This window comes from Ochotona princeps, chromosome 4 (genome assembly GCF_030435755.1).
Source record: "Ochotona princeps isolate mOchPri1 chromosome 4, mOchPri1.hap1, whole genome shotgun sequence".
In the NCBI taxonomy this organism is placed as follows: Eukaryota; Metazoa; Chordata; class Mammalia; order Lagomorpha; family Ochotonidae; genus Ochotona; species Ochotona princeps.
This window is the reverse complement of record NC_080835.1, coordinates 35,282,979-35,302,198: the sequence shown is the minus strand read 5'-3', so window position 1 is coordinate 35,302,198 and position 19,220 is coordinate 35,282,979. Positions and strand designations below refer to the sequence as shown.

The window sequence follows — 19,220 nt, the reverse complement described above, 5'->3', positions numbered from 1 at the left end:
TAATTGTCGGAAAAGCCTACTAGAAATTCTTCATATCGGGTCGGGTGCGATAACCTAGTGGCTAAAATGCTCACCTTGCATATGGGATCCGGTTCGTGTCTCAGCTGCTCCACATTCCATCCAGTTCCCTGCTTTGGCAGCCCAAGCCTTGGGACCCGAAACCTGCACAAGAGTCTGGGAAGAAGCTCCTGGCTCTTGGCTTCAGATCCACTCCGCTTCGGATCCAGCCAACTGAACCAGGGGCCGGAAGATATTTCTCTCCGTATCTACTTTTCTCTATCTGCCTTTCTGATAAAAATAAATGAATCTTAAAAAAAGAAATTATTCATACTTTAGGGTAAGTCTACAAATAAAATCTCTGACGTTTGCATAATCTCCATGGGCATCTGGATTTTGTGCAATTGGTTTCAATGGAGCTGGCATGCTAATTATTTGGAGGAAAGTTTCAATTTTCAGGGTAAGCTGAAAACCCTGAAGACTTCTCTTCCCTCGCTTCCTCTGCTTGCCTTCTTTTCCCTGAGAATGAGTGGAGTAAGGGAGGATACTTGGTCACATTTGGAGGTGGCATCTCAATCTTGATTTTTTTTTTTCACAAATGGAACTAATGTACTAAAACTAAGAGTAAGACTTACTTCCTGTGTTTCTCAGAGACTTTGGAATGTCCAAAAAAAGAGTTTGAAGCAAAGCTACCATCAGTTAGCTCTTTATACCAGTTCTGTGACAGAGTGGATTTTTAGTGGTTGAAACCCCTTTTAATATTGTTGTCTCTTCTACTTTGGAACCAAGCTAAGAGCTTCCTACATGGCAAGGTTAGAAGATTTTGGATGCTTAGAGACAGCTAGGGACTACATATGTAATGCCAAACTCCTAGTCATCCCACTGGAGGTAAACGTAATATGTCTGTGGTCTTTTTCACTCAGACTCTTTTGTGGCATAAACTCAATTATCTTAGCCTGTCGGATTTTGATGGGAGACTTTCCATGCTGTCTGTATTCTGAGTATCATTACTTATGTCTATGCTATACCCAGTGTCATTCTTTTATCTGCCTTATTTTGAATGTCTTTCCACAGATAGCACATAAATTCTAGTAATATTTTGGTTTTTTTTTATGTCCAATACCACAGTTCAATTTGTCTCTTCTGTTTAGACCAACCTCAATTTTTGCCATATCTGTGTGGGATTGAATTGTCTGTTCTCTTTGGACCTAGCTTAGCATAAGGACATTCTCTCCAAAGCAAGATTACCTGTTCTAGCTGCTTTTTTTTACACTCAGTTTTTCAAGATATATTTTATTTTTTTTTATTGGAAAGTCAGATATACAGAGAAGAGGAGAGACAGAGAGGAAGAGCTTCCACCCGTTGAATCACTCTCCAAGCAGCCACAATGGCCAGACCTGTGCTGATCCGAAGCCAGAACCCAGAAGTCTTTCTGGGTCTCCCATGTGGGTGCAGGATCCCAAGGCTTTGGGCCATTCTTGACTGCATTCCCAGGACACAAGCAGGGAGCTGGATGGGAAGCGGGGCTGCTGGGATTAGAACTGATGGCCATATGGGATCCCAATGCGTGCAAGGCAAGGACTTTATCCTCTAGGCTACCAGGCTGGGCCCTTTACATTCAATTTTTAAAACTATTTATTTTATATGTTTGAAAAGTAGCATTAGAAAGAAAGATTTTCCTTCTGCTGGTTCACTCTTCAAGTGGCTGCAATGGCTAGGAATAGGCCTGACTGGTATTAGGAGCCTAGATCTTCAACTGGAGCTCCCTTGTGGTTAGCAGAAAACCATATCCTTACCATATGCTGCTGCTTTCCCGTGTGCATTAGCAGAGAGCTGGGCTGGAAGGGGAACGTCCGGGACTCAAGCTGGAATCCATATAGGATGCCAGGGACATAGGCAACAGCATAACCAACCTTGCTGAAGTCCTACAATGCAGGCCTCTGTTAGCATTGGTTCTATCAATTATTTTCATTTAATAATCATGGTTTTTTAATGTTGATTTAAGTGTCAGAGCAACAGAGAGAGAGAGAGAGAGAGAGACAGAGAGACAGAGAGAGAGAAGATGAAGAAGAGGGAAAAATTCAATGTACTGATCGACTGCCCCAAACTGCAGAAAGTCTAGGCTAGTCCAAAACCAGGATCCAGAACTCCACTCTGCTCTCTCATTGAGTAGCAGGGATACATGCACATGGGCAATCCCATATTGCCCGGGTATCTGCATTAGCAAGGACTGGCCTAGAAACAAATAGACTATGTTTTCAAAATTATTAGCAGTACACACAAATTTCACAACTGAGGATAAAGTGAGCAGGGGCTAATGAGATGTTCTCAATTCATGAGGGGCACCTATGTTTGCACTAGAAGGTATTTGGCTTCCTCCTGGGGTTGATAAGGACATTCCAAAGAATTTTTTCAAATGGAGGAGTTCTGATTGGATTTCCAAAACATATGGGCTACAGTGCAGAGAATAAATTGAAAGGGTACAAAATTGTAGGATCACTGTGCTACTGTATTGGATATGTTGAGTGGTGGACCATGACAGTAACACCTGAGAGTGGAGCCCCATTTGCTAAATTCCCAGGAACACACATTCTGGGTGGGGCTTTCTGTCATTGTGCATAGGTTATGTAAAATGGAAGCATTAATATGTTCATCTTAGCTTGTTCTGGCACATCGTGCTGGCATAGAGGTATTTGGTTCCAGTGGATCAGAATTTCAACTTGCGAAAAGAGCTTTTGTTGAGTGAGATTTTTACATAGAACAAGATTGTAGGCTGCTTACAGAAACTGAAGGAGAATATTAGGAAATGGTGTTTCTGTATTTTACAGCTGTAGTTTCTTACTCCTTTTTTAAAGAAAACTTCTGGGTAATATCAATTGACGGGAGTAGAATAAATTAATAAAAGTGCATATAGTGCTGCTCCTATCAACAACTTTTTGGAAATTTGTTACCCTAAGCTCTTATTCTCCAGATGTTACCCAGATCCTCAGTTTCAGGCCTGCCCAGTGATTTAGTGCATGTTTTATTTAGCATAGCAGGGCTATAAAAAACACACCACTCTGCCCCTGTGAGTCTTCCAGAGAGACCAGGGCATTAATATTAAAACTGCTCCTTGGGCCAAAAGTCCTCTCCAGAGTATTCTTTGGCCATTTGCAAATTTCTTTAAGTGACTTCATTACATATATACCCAGAAAACGGAGATTCCAGATGTGTAGCTAAAGTCAGAAGTTTGGATTCATATTAATGCAATTTATTATCTTCCTATTAACTCTGTGAACTGTCAGCAACACATGTTAAGCACCTACTATGTGCCAGGCACTGGTGTCACAGTATTAGACTTTCAAACTTGGGATGGGGGAGACAAGGAACAAAAATACAGACCAAGGGTAAGGTATTACAAATCCATATATATTTATTTTGGACTTTATGGAATAGAGTTTCTGTCATAACTACTTCACTCTACTCTTTGAGAAGCAATTGGAAATGAGTTAACATTCCAACAAGTCATTGTTTAAAGATACAAGATGGGGGTGACATTTGTCCTGTTTGCCATAATTTGTTGATCACTAATACTGAACAGTAAGTATGTAAGCGCATCTAATTTACTAAAAAGAAACAAGACAGAAGAGGATTATGAGGAAGTGAGATGATAGATGTGATATTTTTGAATAGAATTGGGGATAGATGTCATTTATCAGTTAGACCAATATCTAAGAGTAAGTTATCAATATTATGCATCTATCTTTCTCTAAAAATGACGTGAAAGTTACATTCTATATTATGTATTTACAAAATGCAAGGCTTACAAAAATTCTGAAACTGATAGATTCAGTAATTACTATACTGTTTGACATGCCAGGTGATATCCTTCATAAAATTCAACCTTCATTAAGTGGTATTTTTCTCTGCATGTTTGTGTCTTTTATTAAAAAGTGATACTCAGCACTGAATACATGTAGCATTGGTTAGTAAATCTTTGGTGTATGCTGCCCTAAAGAGTATGGACAATATTTTTGTACTAGGTTTTATCCTAGCCATCTAATTGGGCATGCATCTGTAGTTGGCATTCCATAAAAGTCTGGTGACAATTTCATGACGATCATTGAAGTTGATAGAGAATGCAGTCATAATTCCAAGAAGAAATGGCTCAGATTGACGATTTGTTTTCACAATGGGCAAATCCATGATGTGTCAGCTGACTGGGGAACATTTGCTGAAGAGTAGGATGTACCTGCATCTGAATTTCAAATGTTGCCTCTAGTAAGATCTGCAGGTTGAGTTGATTATGTGGAGTTGTCTACATTGCCTAACTCAGACAACAAATCCGAGTGCACAAGTTTATTAATAATACTCTGACATTTGGCTCACTTGGTTACAGCATGTGGAGTAGGAGTTGTGTTTAAGGATGTTTAATCAGATTCGTTGCTTAAGACCTCACATGTCCAGTTTAAAAGAGTCTCACGAGTAAATAACATAAATAAAATAAAACAAATGGAAAGTTGCCATGAAGTAGAGCTGCCTGAAGACTTCAGGTCAATTATTTTACCTGACAAAAAATTTCGAAGCATTTGTAATGATCCAGGCACTCTTCTCAGCATTCGTGGACTTAGACAGGTCGGATCAATGTACACTGGGTTTTTCTGAAAAGTTTTGATAGAGAAGGTGAAAATTACTGTCTGCTGAGGACTGTATGCAAATTGAACAAGGGGACAATTCTGGAGACTAGGGTAAGCATAAGAGAAAGTTTGGAAGAACTTCAGGAAGCATTAGTTCATCAGTTTGGAGACTACCAAGAGATTGAAGCAGGGAATACTAGGAGAAAGAAACATGAAGACAGTCTTGAGTACAAAAGTAAACAACAAAAAAGAGTTGCTTTAGCCTTAATTCATTAGAAAGCAATTGGAGGTATTAAGCAGTATTGTAATAAAATAGACACTTAGAACACTAAGTTGGTAGAGCTTTATTTATAGAATTGTGGGTTGGAGCAGAAAGGAACTAGGAGAGTGCTGTTGTTGGGAGCTACCAGAACTGTTCACAATGTCAGTATTAGCTGAAATGTGAGCAGAAGGAATGGAAAAAATGAGCCACAATCTTAATATTTTTCAGGATAGAGTTGATTGGGTTATAATGGAATAGAGGAAAGAGGCGACAGAGAAAGTCATATTTTCAGTTTACCCTTTTCCCCAGGAGCAATTTAGTTCGGAAGAGTGCTTATATCTAAGAAGCATTTCTGACTTCAAATATTTGAGTATCAATGTGCTGCATACCTTGCCCAAATTAGTGAAAACTCTGCAACTCCTCTGTAATACAAATGAGATATTCCACAGCTTATTATCAATAGGTAATAAGGAAAGTGTCCCACCCCATTTAATAACTGTGATTTTTAGTGAATTCTTTCCACTCAAGCAGTTGCAAAATCTGAGTTCTGGCGAATGCTTGGAGGAAGCTCAGTTAAGGGTTTCAGAATTTGTTTTGCATAGAGCTTTTATGGATGACCTCTCCAAAAAGGTGGCATGGGAAGTGAGACCTGAGTGATAAGGGTTCAGGCTAGATGCGGACTGGAAGAGCGGTGTGTTGTTTGGATATCTGAGGAGCAGTGTAGTGTTTTTAGCTTCTATTTTAGCAATTCTGAATAATGAGACCAGACATCTTTATAATGTTAGCCCTTGTCCGAGTATGAAATCTATAACAGGTTTAAAAGCAGTACGTGCACTCTAGTGTCTTTGTGGCTTAATTAAGCCCATGTACAAGTTTCCCCAGCCCTTTACTCATTATCTCTAAGGTGTTAAAAGTATGTGTATGTACATATTTTTTATGAAACTAGCTAATATTTTTTATGTCAGAAGCAAAGGGAAGTATTCTGAGAGGCAGCTCTGTGAAAAGGGGGAAGTATATGTATTTATTTTTGCAAATGAGAAGGATTAGGAAAGAAGGAAACAAGATGGGTTCTGTTGAGAGGGATGACTTGCATATTTTAGTTTGGTCTTTTCATTCCTATATTAACTGGGGCAAAAACAATGATCCCATTAAGTGTTATCTTTTAACTTCAGTATCTTATGTTTGGGGTAGAAATACTGGAATACTTTAATTCTTTAGTGTGGGTTTGAATTCTTTCTCTCCACCCACAAGAAAATTCTGAAAAATATGTCCTGGAGTTTTTCTTTTTCTGAATACTGATCATTCTTTACATTCTCCTCCCCACGCCCCTCAATTTGAGTCTGGAAAGGGGTCAGAGACTATTGAGAGAATGAGAATTTGGGGACACACCTACACTTTAGCCTAGCATCTCCCTTCCTTTGCTCTGGCAATACCATGAGACTTCTTTGAATACACAGTGCTGTTTTCTGCTCAAGAGCCTTTGAAAATACAGGTTTTCTTTCTGGAAGGTACTTTCTCTCTGTTTAGAGAGAAGGTACTTTCTCTCAGTACGTCTATGTGCATTATTTTATTCTATTTATTTCATTTCATTTGTTTTATTGTTTAATTGTGTTTGGCTGTTCTTCCACATGTCCTTATCTCCGACAGACCCTTTCTCTCCTTAGTTGACCCACCATCGGTTTATGTTTCCTATTCGGGGCACTGATCCTATACACTCATGTACTTCCCTTAAAATATTCATGAAGCTGCGAGTGTTCTGCATTGCTCCTGACCTTGAGGATACAACTTATACTGGAATCCTTCATTTCTTTCTCTCTAGTGTGGTATACTCTCAAGGGCATTGCTTGGCCTGTGAGAATTGCTGGCACGTGTATATCCAACAGGCTGAGCTAAAAGAAATAAAAGTATCATTAAAATATAATGCAAAGATTCTGAAATTTGAGGAAATCTGAAAATATGGTGTCATTCATCAGGGTAAGAACTGAATGTGAGTTAACCAAATAAAGCAGTAATAACTTAGAAGGCAAAATTTGTTTCTGTATCACGTTTGTCCAAGACTGGTCTGATGGCACTGCTCCTTGAAGCCCCAGAAACATAATGCTCCCAGATTAATATATGGCTGGCAATACTGGTGGGCCTCACACACACATGTGGTTCAAGGTGATTGTGTTTCTCAGGCAGAAAAATGGAAGGAAGGATGAAAACTGTGTGTACCAGTTCAGGGAAGTCTCTGGAAACTATCACCTGATTCTTGCTTAAATCTCATTTACTGCAATTTAGACATGCAGTCACATCCAGCTGCAGGGGAGATTTGGAAAATACTTTTTACTCTGGGCAGCTGTGTGTTCAGATTCAGTTTCTGTTGCTCTGGAGGAAATGAAGAGACACTAGGAGCTGACTAAATCTTTACCAGGAGGTCAGGTAGACATCACAGAGCCCAGGCATTTTTTTTTTAAAGATTTGTTTCATTTTTATTGGAAAGTCAGATATACAGAAAGGAGGAGAGACAGAGAGGAAGATCTTCCATTTGCTGATTCACTCCCCAAGTGGCTGCATCAGCTGGAGCTAAGCTGATCCAAAGCCAGGAGCCAGGAGCCTCTTCTGGTCTCCCACATGGGAACAGGTTCCCAAAGCCTTGGGCCGTCCTCGACTGCTTTCCCAGGCCACAAGCAGGGAGCTGGATGGGAAGTGGAGCTGCCAGAACTGGACCCAATGCCTATATGGATCTTGATGCGTGAAAAGCAAGGGCTTTAGCCGCTAGGCTACCGCATCATGCCCGAGCCCAGGCATTCTGAATGCCATCCAGCTTATTTGAGCCTTCTATTTAAGGCTTTCATTCTAAAGAAACAAGAGTAACTAATACTAAAATGCAATATTATTCTGTGTGGTGACATTTGTTTTTCTTTTGTTGTTTTATGTAATTCATACAGGAACTGTGCAAGTCAAAGGTGGTTTTAATAAAAAATAGCATGTTCAATGAACTGCATTTACCTATTAGAAGGTTCATTTAGACTCAGTCAAGATAATATTTCATCAGCTGTCTACACCTTCAACTTTCATAAAGTATAGTGAAGGATTAACCATAGTTGAGAAACATGGAAAAAATTAGTCAAAGCAGCTTATTCATTTACTACCTGAGTGTGTTGTGCACCACTACAACAGCATAGCTGAAGCAACTAACTTTATAATGAGAGTAAGGTTATTCATCTCATAGTCTTGGAGGTTCCAGGGAATGACACATGAATCGATTTAATGCAGATAAGGGAACCGTAGCAACTGGATGACGATGGTTGAGAACACATGTTGGATCATGCAGTCTCTTCTTTAGCAAGGAAGCAGAGACAGGGAAGGGTTGTGTGTGCTCTTTTTGTAACAGCCCTCTTGCAGAAACTAAGGTGGGCTGCATAAGAAATGCCTGAAGTCAAGACTGAACCATGCTTATGTTTTGTTAAATCCAAAAGCTCCTTCTTCTGTCCCCAAAGACTTATCAAAGTCTGAGAATAGAGCATGTGAAGGCATGGATGAAAAAAGTGCAGCTAATTCTTGGTATTTTTCTGGTGAAGCTGGCAGGGTAAGTTGGGGCACACATTTGATATCGCTATGATTGGCAAGGAATTCTCATAGTTTCTGGAGAAATCAAACATGGAGCCTTAATTTCATTAACCAAACTAGAAGTTCAGAATGGTGGGATATGTTGCCTTTTTACAAACAAGGGAACACCTTCCACGAATAATCACACACACTAAAGACTCCCTATGGGCCACACAATCACGTCAGTAAGCAACAAAGAGGAGATTGCTTAGTATACTCAGCTGTTCACTGAGATGGGGGTAGGGATTGGGAGCCACTAGAAGGCTCCTCAGAACAAGACCTCGTGGAGAGCTAGGATATTGTGACTGCTGTTTCCTGGCACTTGTCACCGCCTCTGCTATCACAGCAGGTCAGGCACGAGGACAGCCACCACACGGCCTGAGTCAGACTCTTTCACTCACAGATTTAATTAAAATTTCTAGCAAGCACCATCCATCATTCCTCTTCCATCATTTTCTTTCAGAGAAAAGCTCATGCTTATTACATCTTGCATGGTTTGAAGGACTTTGTTTTCATAGGAAGCGTTTAGTAGCCCCTTTTGTAACTCCTAGAATTTCACTGGAAACCTTGGTGGAAAGCAAATCATAAGTTTTGGTCTGTCCTTGGAGCCAAAGATATATGAGTAGTAAGTACTGAGGTTTGTTATTTAACCCATTGTAATATAAAGTCCAGGAATACATCATCAACAGGGATGAATTTTTATAATAATGTAACAAAATAGCCCTCTTCTATGAGCTATTCAGATCACTGAATCTTATGATCATAGAAATTTGTAGGCTAGCTTCAGTATCTTAGAAAGCGTAATGCAGCTTGTATTTCTATCAATGGCAAATGTACATGAACTCAATAAAACATGAGGTTTTTCATTGACTCAATGGAAAAAATACTTGCTTACTCTTAATTGCTAATATTCTGCATATAGACACACATGTACATACTAACATGTGTAAAATGTACACTTATATACATGTTTAGGTTAATTAAAATGATGAAGTTATTTCTTAGAGTTTAGATAAGAAATTATTTTCTTCATTTTGCTTTTTTTTTCAATTGATATTTTTCATATTTCAGTTCCACAGGCTCAGGGATTTCCCCCTTCACCATCCCTGTTCTTTCTCCACCACTATTTTTCCCTAAATTATTACAATAAATATAGTCCTTCAACAACAGTCTCATGTCCATCATTTCTGCTATTTAAGTGTATCCTGACATTGTGGGTATAAACAGTGGTAGAAAGTCTAGCATCCTATTGTTAAGATATATTTAACAGTTCCATTGGGAGTCCTCCTTCCCTCCCTTTTACTCAGGAGTGGAGATGCGTACTGCACTATAGCTTCCTGGTATACTAGTCTCCATTATACAGTTCCTCTAGATGAATCATGCATATGCATGTTTACCTATATATCTATCGATCACATATTTTGCATGAGGTTGCTTTATATCAGAGACAACATATAATATTTGTCCTTTGGGGAATGGCTTATTTCACTGAGCACAAAAGTTTCAAGTTTGGACCATTTGGTTACAAATGGTAGACTTTTTCTTTTTGATAGCTGAGTAGTATTTCACAGGCAGATATATGACAGTTCCTTTATCCACTCCTCTTTGGACAGATTTCTGGGTTATTTCCATGTCTTTGCTACAGTAGATTGTGGTGCTGTAAATATGGGGGTAAGGTCACTCTCTCATTTGCAGATTGCATTTCTTTTGGTTATAGTCCCAGAAGTGGGAGAGCTAGGTCATTTGCTAATAAATCCTTTCAGCATTGTATCTAAATAATGTAATTTTGTAACAAAATATGATAGAGCCCTGGTAGATTGTTGCCACTTGGAGTGGTTGTACGACTACAACAATGAATCCCTCATCTGTACCAAAGAAATCAGAAATATGGCAGATTTGTTTAAGAACGCTGGAGAAATCTCTCAGAATGGCTTATTGATGAAAGACAGCTACTACCATATTTGTTATTACTTCAAGTCATGAAGTTTAAAAAGTAAAAATTTCCTTAGTTTTGAAACATTTGGTAAGTATTGCTTGAATACTTAATAGAGTTAAGATTCAGTTGCTCAGGAGTTGTATTCTCTGCTATGAATCCAACTCGGAAAAGTCATGATTCCGTGTAGTTTATCCCTATCATCAACTGAAAAGGAAACCATTGGCCTGAAGTCTAAGGTAATTTGTAGTTCAGACAGTTCATATTCCTCATCACCAGCCAACCTCCATGGCTCTGGCACACTCATCATCCAAGAGCCAAAATGTCCATATTTATGAAATGAATTTAAGATCAGTTCGTTATTTTGTAAGGGGCTTGGTACATTGGTTAAGTCGCCACTTGGAAGCCCCTATCTCTTGTGGCTTTCTAGTTTGGATCTTTTCAGTCCGGCTTCCTGCTAGAGTATACTCTGGGATACAGCCGATGATGGCTCAAGTATTAGGGTCCCCGTCAGCCGTGTGGAGACCCGGATTGAGTTCTGCGCTCCTGGCTTCAGCCTGGGCCAGCCGGGCTGTCACGAGCCCTTAGAGAAGTAAGCATGGGTCTGGAAGATCGGTGTGTGTGGGTAAAGAGGAAAGAAGGAGTTGTCTGTGTGTTTCCCTTTAAAATAAAAACAAATCTTAGAAACATTTTTTTTAAATAAAGCTGTGCACTGGAGATTATTTTCCTAAAGAGCCTAGAGGATTGGGAAATTGCTGACCTGTAAGCAACAGACCGTAACTTTGAGTAGTTTTCCAAGCTTTTCCCCATAAGCAGTTTGCCAGATGTTTTGCCGTTGTGGCCATATTCTGTACTTGGAGTTGCCAATACCAGTTGAGCTTCAGCATGCAAACCTGTCTTGGAAAGTAGTAGTTTTCATCTTCTCCCAAGGAAGCCATTTAAGTTTCAATTGTAAGGAATCTCTCTAATCACTCTTTCTACTTGATTTTCTTAACTTATGATTCTCTCTAACCATAAGGTCAGGGGTCATAGTTTGCAGTTATTTCAAGACCAACCTGTGTAATCTCTTTTGGTTATGGAAGCTCAAGTAAATTTGACATGGCCAAAATCATGTGGTTACATTGCAAGGACATCCACATTTTGGGAAGACAAAAAGACAAAAGCACAAATTTCCAAAGTTATCGATCACCTCTCAATGTTCCATTTCCCAGGATTCTGAAAGCTGAGGCTGGTTCGTTTGAGCCATGTGAGTTGTGGATGCATTGTCATCTAAGCCAAGTGTATTCTGTGGCTCACAGACCTTGTTGAAGGAAAAACAAAGCAAAATATCATAAAAAAATAAATAGAAGACCCTCCACGACACTCAGAAACTACATTCTTAAAGCTTGCATGGAAAAAGCTGGTCAGTGGCAGCAAGCATTTGTTTCCTATCATTTCCTTTTTTTCCCTCTACACCCTGGAAAAGGGATAGTCTGTCCTGTCTCACACGCCTACCTAACATCTCTGACTCACTCTGACACATTGTCCCAGTTGGAAATTGCTTCTACCTATGTGTGACACATTCTAACTGAACTAGAGTTCTGCTTAACCAGGAAATGACAGAGAGTACTGAATCACCCACTGCTTGCTAATCCAGAACTATCTTGCATGCAGAAAGGAAGAGTGCATGTATTGATTAAGAGACTTGTCAATACCTTAAGAATCAAGCAATATACCAATCGATTCCATGGCTCTGCTTGCATCATTTCTTAGATTACTAGCCTCTTTGGTGGCTCCCACTAAGTGTGTCTCCATTTTTGCCATGCTTACGCTCTCTGTGGTACATGGTTTTTTGTTCTGAATTCTCTGTTATTTAAATACTGAGATAAATGCCACCGCTGCCAGAAAGGATGTTAGAAACATGCCCTGGTGTTCCTCTCCAAGATGACAACCTGACTGAAAAACAAACCAAAAGCCCCTAAAGCTGTGAACATTGCTGGATTTAATTCAACAGTATCAATGATTTTATAGTTCTCAAGATTTCAACACGTTAGGAGTTACTTTGATATTATTCATTTATAGAAGTTTGAGTAGTGATCAGAAGTCAATTCTGAATAAAAAAGAAGAGCAATACACAGCAAGAGCACAGGGTCTTCAAACGAACTTGGTTTTCCACGTGGAGAATTGGCTAAAAAAAAAAGCAAATTAAAACCACAGAAGCTATTCTGTTTTTGTTTTGTCTTTCCAAAGACTGCTTTTGAGGCAGTCACTTTGGAATAACTTAAACTTATCCTAAGTCTACCTCTGAGTTGTATTGAAACAGTTACAAAATTTGCAAGACTTTCATTTCTGAAAACAAGTTTTCAATTACATCAACTGGGTTTTTAAAATTGTGAAAAGGGACTTTACTTGAATTGTCATCACCAATCTCAATTATTATAAAAGCCAGAAACAAATATTGGTCGAAATGACTAAGGATGCCTGCATGTGGGTACTTAAAGGTTACCCGATAAAGCCAGGTGTGTATCTTCTGTTCAACAAATCATTCACCCACTTACTCATGATATTACACTCATTCATCCCTACCCCTGTTTTCCATGAGTACTCAATTATTCATGTAGGAAAAGGTAGCTGTCAATTATGTGCAATAATAATAGTGTTCAATAATAGTGATTTGAGGATAGTATTAATAACTCACAGCTCAAGGTATATCTTAAACATTTTGCTGAGTCTCTAAAAGAAAATCAGTAGCTCAGGACAGAAACATTTCATTGTATCTACCTCTAGCTGTGAATGTAGTTCTTGTGAAAAATATTGAAAAAACTATTGAAAATACTGAAAATAATGATAGGTCCCTGCCTTTGCCACTGAAGTAAAAAGAAAAACAGTCACAGTAAAATAAATGCAATATACTGGTAGGAAAAGTTAAGGAGGAATATGTTTACTTGTTTTGCTCCAATAGAATTTAAGCAATGCAGCACTAAATTTTTATTCAAGGACATACCCACGCACTTATATGCTGCTGCCCCCTAGTGCTTAGTTTCTATAACTGCAATCTTGCAATATTGGATAGATAATGGATGGTTGGGAAATAACTTCCTTCCTTCCTTCCTTCCTTAGGTCCTCCCTCCCTCCCTCCCTCTCTTCCTTTCGTCTTTTCTTTTCTTTTCTTTTCCTCTCTTTTCTTTTCTTTTCTTTTCTTTTTTCTAATCTTTTCATAAAAGCACCAGCATTGAACAATACAGCTTATGAAAGCACAAAAGGATGTCAAAAAGAAAAGTCACCGGGCTTCAAACATGTAATACATTATCAGATGCAGTAAAAATATTAATTAACCTAAGTTTTGCATCAGAAAAAAGCCATAAAAAATCTAAGTTTACATGAGAAACAAATATGCTTAAAACAGAAAATACAAGGATGTCACAATACAAATTAGAAAAGCAACACTTATAACTTATTATTTCTCTAGACTACCTTTGGTACTTAGGTTGTTTTTTTTTTTTAATCAATTCCTTCTACCTTATCCAAATGTACCTCATGCATATGACATCTGTGAATTAAGTTCAACTTGATACACTCGGAAAAATTAACCTTTTGCTACACAAAGAAGTGTCGTTAATAAATGTACAAGATTTTGCTTTTCATAAAACTGCAAAAAATTGTCATTAAGACATGTAATACTACAAAACTTTACTTGTTTAGTATTCCAGTTAAAATTGGAATCCTGGCAGTCACAATCTATTCTTGAAGTTGGGAATATAGAGATTTGTGATTTGGCAAACGATAGACATTTAATTACTTCATAGGGTCTTAAATGGCTTTTCCTTTTCCTTTCCAAAATACAAACAGTAGGCCATGTCTTCAGTACACTGGGATCCTGTAAGAATAACTACCACACTGTATTGAATCCAAATGAAAGCTTCTTTTTATCCAGTAGATTGGTACTGTGCTTCATAAGGGAACACTGATTATGACACACTTTCTTAAACAACATCCATCTTTTTTTTAATATTTATTTTTTTTTGCAATCTTGACATAATTAGGGTAAAAAGGTTTAATCACTGCAGGAAGATGGGCAAGACAATTAGCTCCATATTGTTTCCTTAATATATCTGATGTCAAAGGGAATTTTAAGGGAGAAGCCCCACCCAGTCTCCCACCCAACCCAGGTCCCAGATGTGGGGCATGCTCTGAGGGTCTTGCTCAAGTGGTTTTGATAGTTCAACAGTTCTTAATTGCTGCCACACTCACCACTCCAAGCATGATGAGGTCGTTGGAGAATCCAATGATTGACATAGTCCATCATAGAGTCTCCGTTTGCCCAGTATTTTCATTGCCAACATATGGCTTATGTGGTTGATTGACATGTTCTGTCCTCTTTTGATGGTTAGGGTTCTGAGTCTGGAAGCTCGATTGGGGGGATCCCCAAAGAAACTTTGTCTGAGGTGTTCCCAGGCCAGATTCTTGTATGTACTAGCAAGCACAGGGTCCGGCACAGTCCATCGCCCCAATCAGCAGCTGGTGGTTGTAGTTGCTGGGTTGGTTCTGTTTCCATCCCTGTCTTCCACTGGAACCAATGGGTGTTGCAGTTTAGCCTGTTTGTGCCCAGCACATACTCAGGCCTCACATAAACCAGTGGGAGCTGCAGCTTTGTCGGAGCGACCCACAATAACCCCCACAAGACCCGCCCCCGGCCCTGGTTTGCCAGTATGTGTGGCAGACTAGTCCAGTCTGTCCCACATCCCCTCCTGCTCTCATACATGTCAATGGGTATTAAAACCTTGTTCCATCTAACCAGCCCAACTATCCAGCCTTCACGGATGTTGTTGGGTGTCTGTCTAGCCACCCCAGTCCCTGCCCTAGTTTTCATGCCCTCCCATGGGGGGTGGTAACCTAAGAGGGTTTCCCACTATTTCTCTCCCAGGCCACTCCCACTCCCGGATTATGCACTCTCCAGGTGGTTCTGTGGTTCAACTTGACAGAACTAGCCTCCAGTGCCAGCCTCTGCCAGCTAATGCTGTCGCTAAGCCCCAACAACCCTCATCCACTCTAATTGTAGATTGCACCAGTAGGAATAATCTGCCCAGCCTGGTTTTTCCCTGATCTGGGCCACATAAGGCCCACAGGTGTTGTAGCCCTGCATAGTCTGGTCTACCCCCATCCCAGCTCATGCTCTCCAGTGGGAGTAGCTGTCCAGCAAGGGAACCACCCCTTGTTCCCCTGCTCGTTCTGCCCCCTCCCTTTCTGGTTCTCACGTGTGCTGGTTGGGTGCTGCGGTCACATCTGGCACAGGCAACCTCACCTTAGCATTCTGTGTTGTGTGCTGCTTTTGCCGTGACCAAACCTGGCTTGACCCACACTCTGTTCTGGTGTTCAGATTTGCCAGTGGATGACGTGAACTGATTCAGCCTGGTTTGTCCCCGACCCATGCCAAATGTATGCCAGTGGGACACTTTCCATGATCTCTTGGCTGTTTCCTTCCATGCTTCTTGCGCTTACCTGCAGGGACTGTGTCCTGCCAGAGGAGTTGTCCAGGCTCCTCCATCAGAACCCCTCCAAGTGCCAGATTTCGCGCATACCAGGGGGTCCATGAGCCAGCACTACTCAGTTCACCTCCTGTCCTAGCAGGAACAGTGGCTTTTCCTAACTGGCCTTCAACCCATGCTGGCTCTTGCTGTTGGATGTTTCAGCCCAGCCATGGCTCATCCATAACCGCATATAGCTCATAAATGGCTCAGAACAACATCCATGTTAAAGCTGTCACTCAATGGTGATGGAGACAAAGATGACATTTCAAAAGGTAGCACTAGAACGTCTAGGCCATCTAGTCAGAAAAATGCAAATACAATGCTAAAAGCAAACAGTAAACTCTAAATTAAATTAAAAGCAGAACCCTCTCTCATAGCAAGCATGCCCCTTAACTTTCATTTCTTTCCCTTAGTGAACCTCAGTTAAAACTCAGAACTGCTTCACCAGTCCCACTTGTAAGAGGTTTTGAATATTATAAACATGAAAGGACTAAGTAAGTAATACTAGTAACAATTATTGCACTGGAGTGAAATTGAAAAATCATGACAGTCCTCAAATTTGAGCAGTCTTTGAAATGTGATATTGTAGCTCAGGATGAATTCTGCCATAATAAGACTATAGCTTTTACTTCTATACAAGATGAAAACAAAATCAAAAACAATCCACACCAAATTTATACAACTAATATTAACATACTTCATCGTACTAACAAACATATTACTTCCTCGTTTTTCAATGTCTTATTTAGAAATTTTTCTAAAATTTATATTTATCTGAGTATATATATTTGCTTATCTTTTTAAAGATTTATTTATTTGTTTGTTTGTTTATTTATTTATCTATCTATTTATTGGAAAGTCAGATACACAGAAAGGAGAAACAGAGAGGAAGATCCTCCGTCCCGTGATTCACTCCCCCAAGTGATCGCAAGGAGCCAAATATGCTGGAGCTGAGGTAATCCGAAGCAAGGAGCCAGGAGCTTCTTCCAGGTCTCCCATGCAGGTGCTGGGTCCTAAGGCTTTGGGCCATTCTTGACTGCTTTCCCAGCCCACAAGCAGGGAGCTGGATGGGAAGAGGTGCTGCGGGGACATGAATTGGCGCCCATATAGGATCCCAATGCGTGCAAGGCAAGGATCCCAGCTGCTAGGCTACTGCATCAGTCCCATATTTATTTATCTTAAAAGACCAAAAAAAAAAAAAAAGTCAGATACTATTGACCTGAACTCTTTTTTCACCAATCTGATCCAACGTCTACTCTCTGAAACAGTACCCTCCCTGAACAACTTAAAATTCCCAATTTTTAGTTTAGTTAAAAGGACAAAGGAAACATAAATGCAGATTAAGACATATTTATAAATTTGATTCTGTTTTTATAAACTCAAAGTTTGGTAAAACAGTCTATTGATCAAATAGAGGCCTCACTGATGTCTAACATTTCGTAAACACCATTAAAAATTGAACATTGATATTATACGGAACCTTAAATGTTCAATAGTTCGAAGAGACCTTTTTATATACGTAGCATGCAATAGATGAAGCTTAACAGCAGACATCCTTAGGATACCAATGGCAAGTCCACCAAGATGCATACAAAACCACAGACTTTCCCCTTGTTAATTCTTTTGAAACAGCGGTAAAATGACATTGGGCTGTGGGAGAATGTGTTGAATGTGTTTATTTCTCTGCCTCCCTGGTAATTGGCAGTAGCTTGGCAGCTCAGCGGCAGTGGCTTATTGGCTTCTTGCTCACCGCAAGGCTCCTCCTGCTGTGAGATGTCAGGGTGCCTGTGTGTCAGAACGAGAGGTGCGTTGCCTCACCTGAGAATGGCAGCAAGACACATTCTCCAAGAAGTGGACTGTTGATACCATATGAATATTTTCACTGTTATCATAGCCATAGTAAAATAGTGTTCTGTCCATCTTACCTTGCCAATTATTTCATTAAAGCAAAATGACCCCAAAAGCACAGCCTAAAGGAGCGGGACATGCAAGATTATGACTGTCACTAGGCAAAAGATTAAAATGTGGAGTGTTTCTACTTTTTCATTTATAGGAAAGGTTTCCTGTGACTCTTTCTTCATATGAAGAATCATTTGATAAAAACAGCTTCTCTAAATTAGCACCGTAGATGTATTGGATGAGATAGTTCTTGTGGAGGGTTTGGGACCATGTATGTGTTGTAGGACGTCTCATAGCAGCCCTGGTCTTTACTCTGTAGAAGCCAGTGTAACCCATACTTGTATTCACCCCAGCTGTGACAACCAAAAGTGTCTCTAGGTTATCAATTGTTACAAAATGTCCACTGGGTGGAGAGTCAATGATATAAAAAGCATGCTATGGTAGTTATATATAAAATAATTCTATATCATTAGTATAAGGTTTATAGTAATTAGGAACAGAGCTTGAATACCACCTCTTTTATTTTCTCTTACAAATTTCCGATTGTGACTACAGCTACTTCATAAAGTTAATGAAAGTTAAGTAACATAGTGCATTTAAAATTATTACCACAGCATTTATGGATAAGTAATTGTTATCATTCAATAAAGATATATGTATATTTTAAGATTTATTTAAGTGTTTGAAAAGTAAAGACACGCAGAAATATCCTTTATCTGCTGGTTCACTCCTCAAATGGCCACAATAGCTAGTACTGGCCCAGTCTGAACTGGGAGTTGTTTTGGGTGTCCCAAAGGGGTGGTAGGGCCCAAGGCCTTGAGCCATCCTCCGCAGCTTTCCCAGGCCATTAGCAGGGAGCTGGATCCTAAGTGGACCATCAGATTGTAGAACAGGCACCCTATGGGATGCTGCCCTGCAGGCAGAGGGCTATTTTGATAAGCCACCTCATCAACCTCAGTGAATATTGGTTTGCTTGCTATGTTCCAGGAGAAATGCAATCATTAGGGAAATTCTGGTGGCTTATTCAGGAATCTTCCAAGGTATGTTAGCATTTTAGTAGGATAAGAATCTAAATAAATGTAAGTGCAATTATTCTATTGTGATAGAAAAAATATATGATCTTGTAAGGTGTCATTTTATTAGAACTGATACAAACTTAATGAAGATGCTTTTAGTGGATTGACTACCAGTGAATGATTGCTCAGTGGAAGTATAGAAAGTAACTTGCAGGGAGGTTGGATGGCCCTTAAAGTTAAATATATATGTGCATATATGCGTGTCTGTGTATTTGTATATGTAACAGATAGACACAAATCATATCTACATGAATATAAAATATGATCACACATATAAATGGATTGTATGCATGTGTATATTATAATGTATGTATATACATATATGAATACAAATACATC

The 19,220-nt window shown here is 39.5% G+C and overlaps 1 protein-coding gene across 2 annotated transcripts in view; it reads left to right on the top strand.

Annotated features, from left to right (window-relative positions):
- GAS2 (growth arrest specific 2) overlaps positions 1 to 19,220 on the top strand; it is a 129,532-nt gene that overhangs the window by 88,902 nt on the left and 21,410 nt on the right. The window lies entirely within an intron of this gene.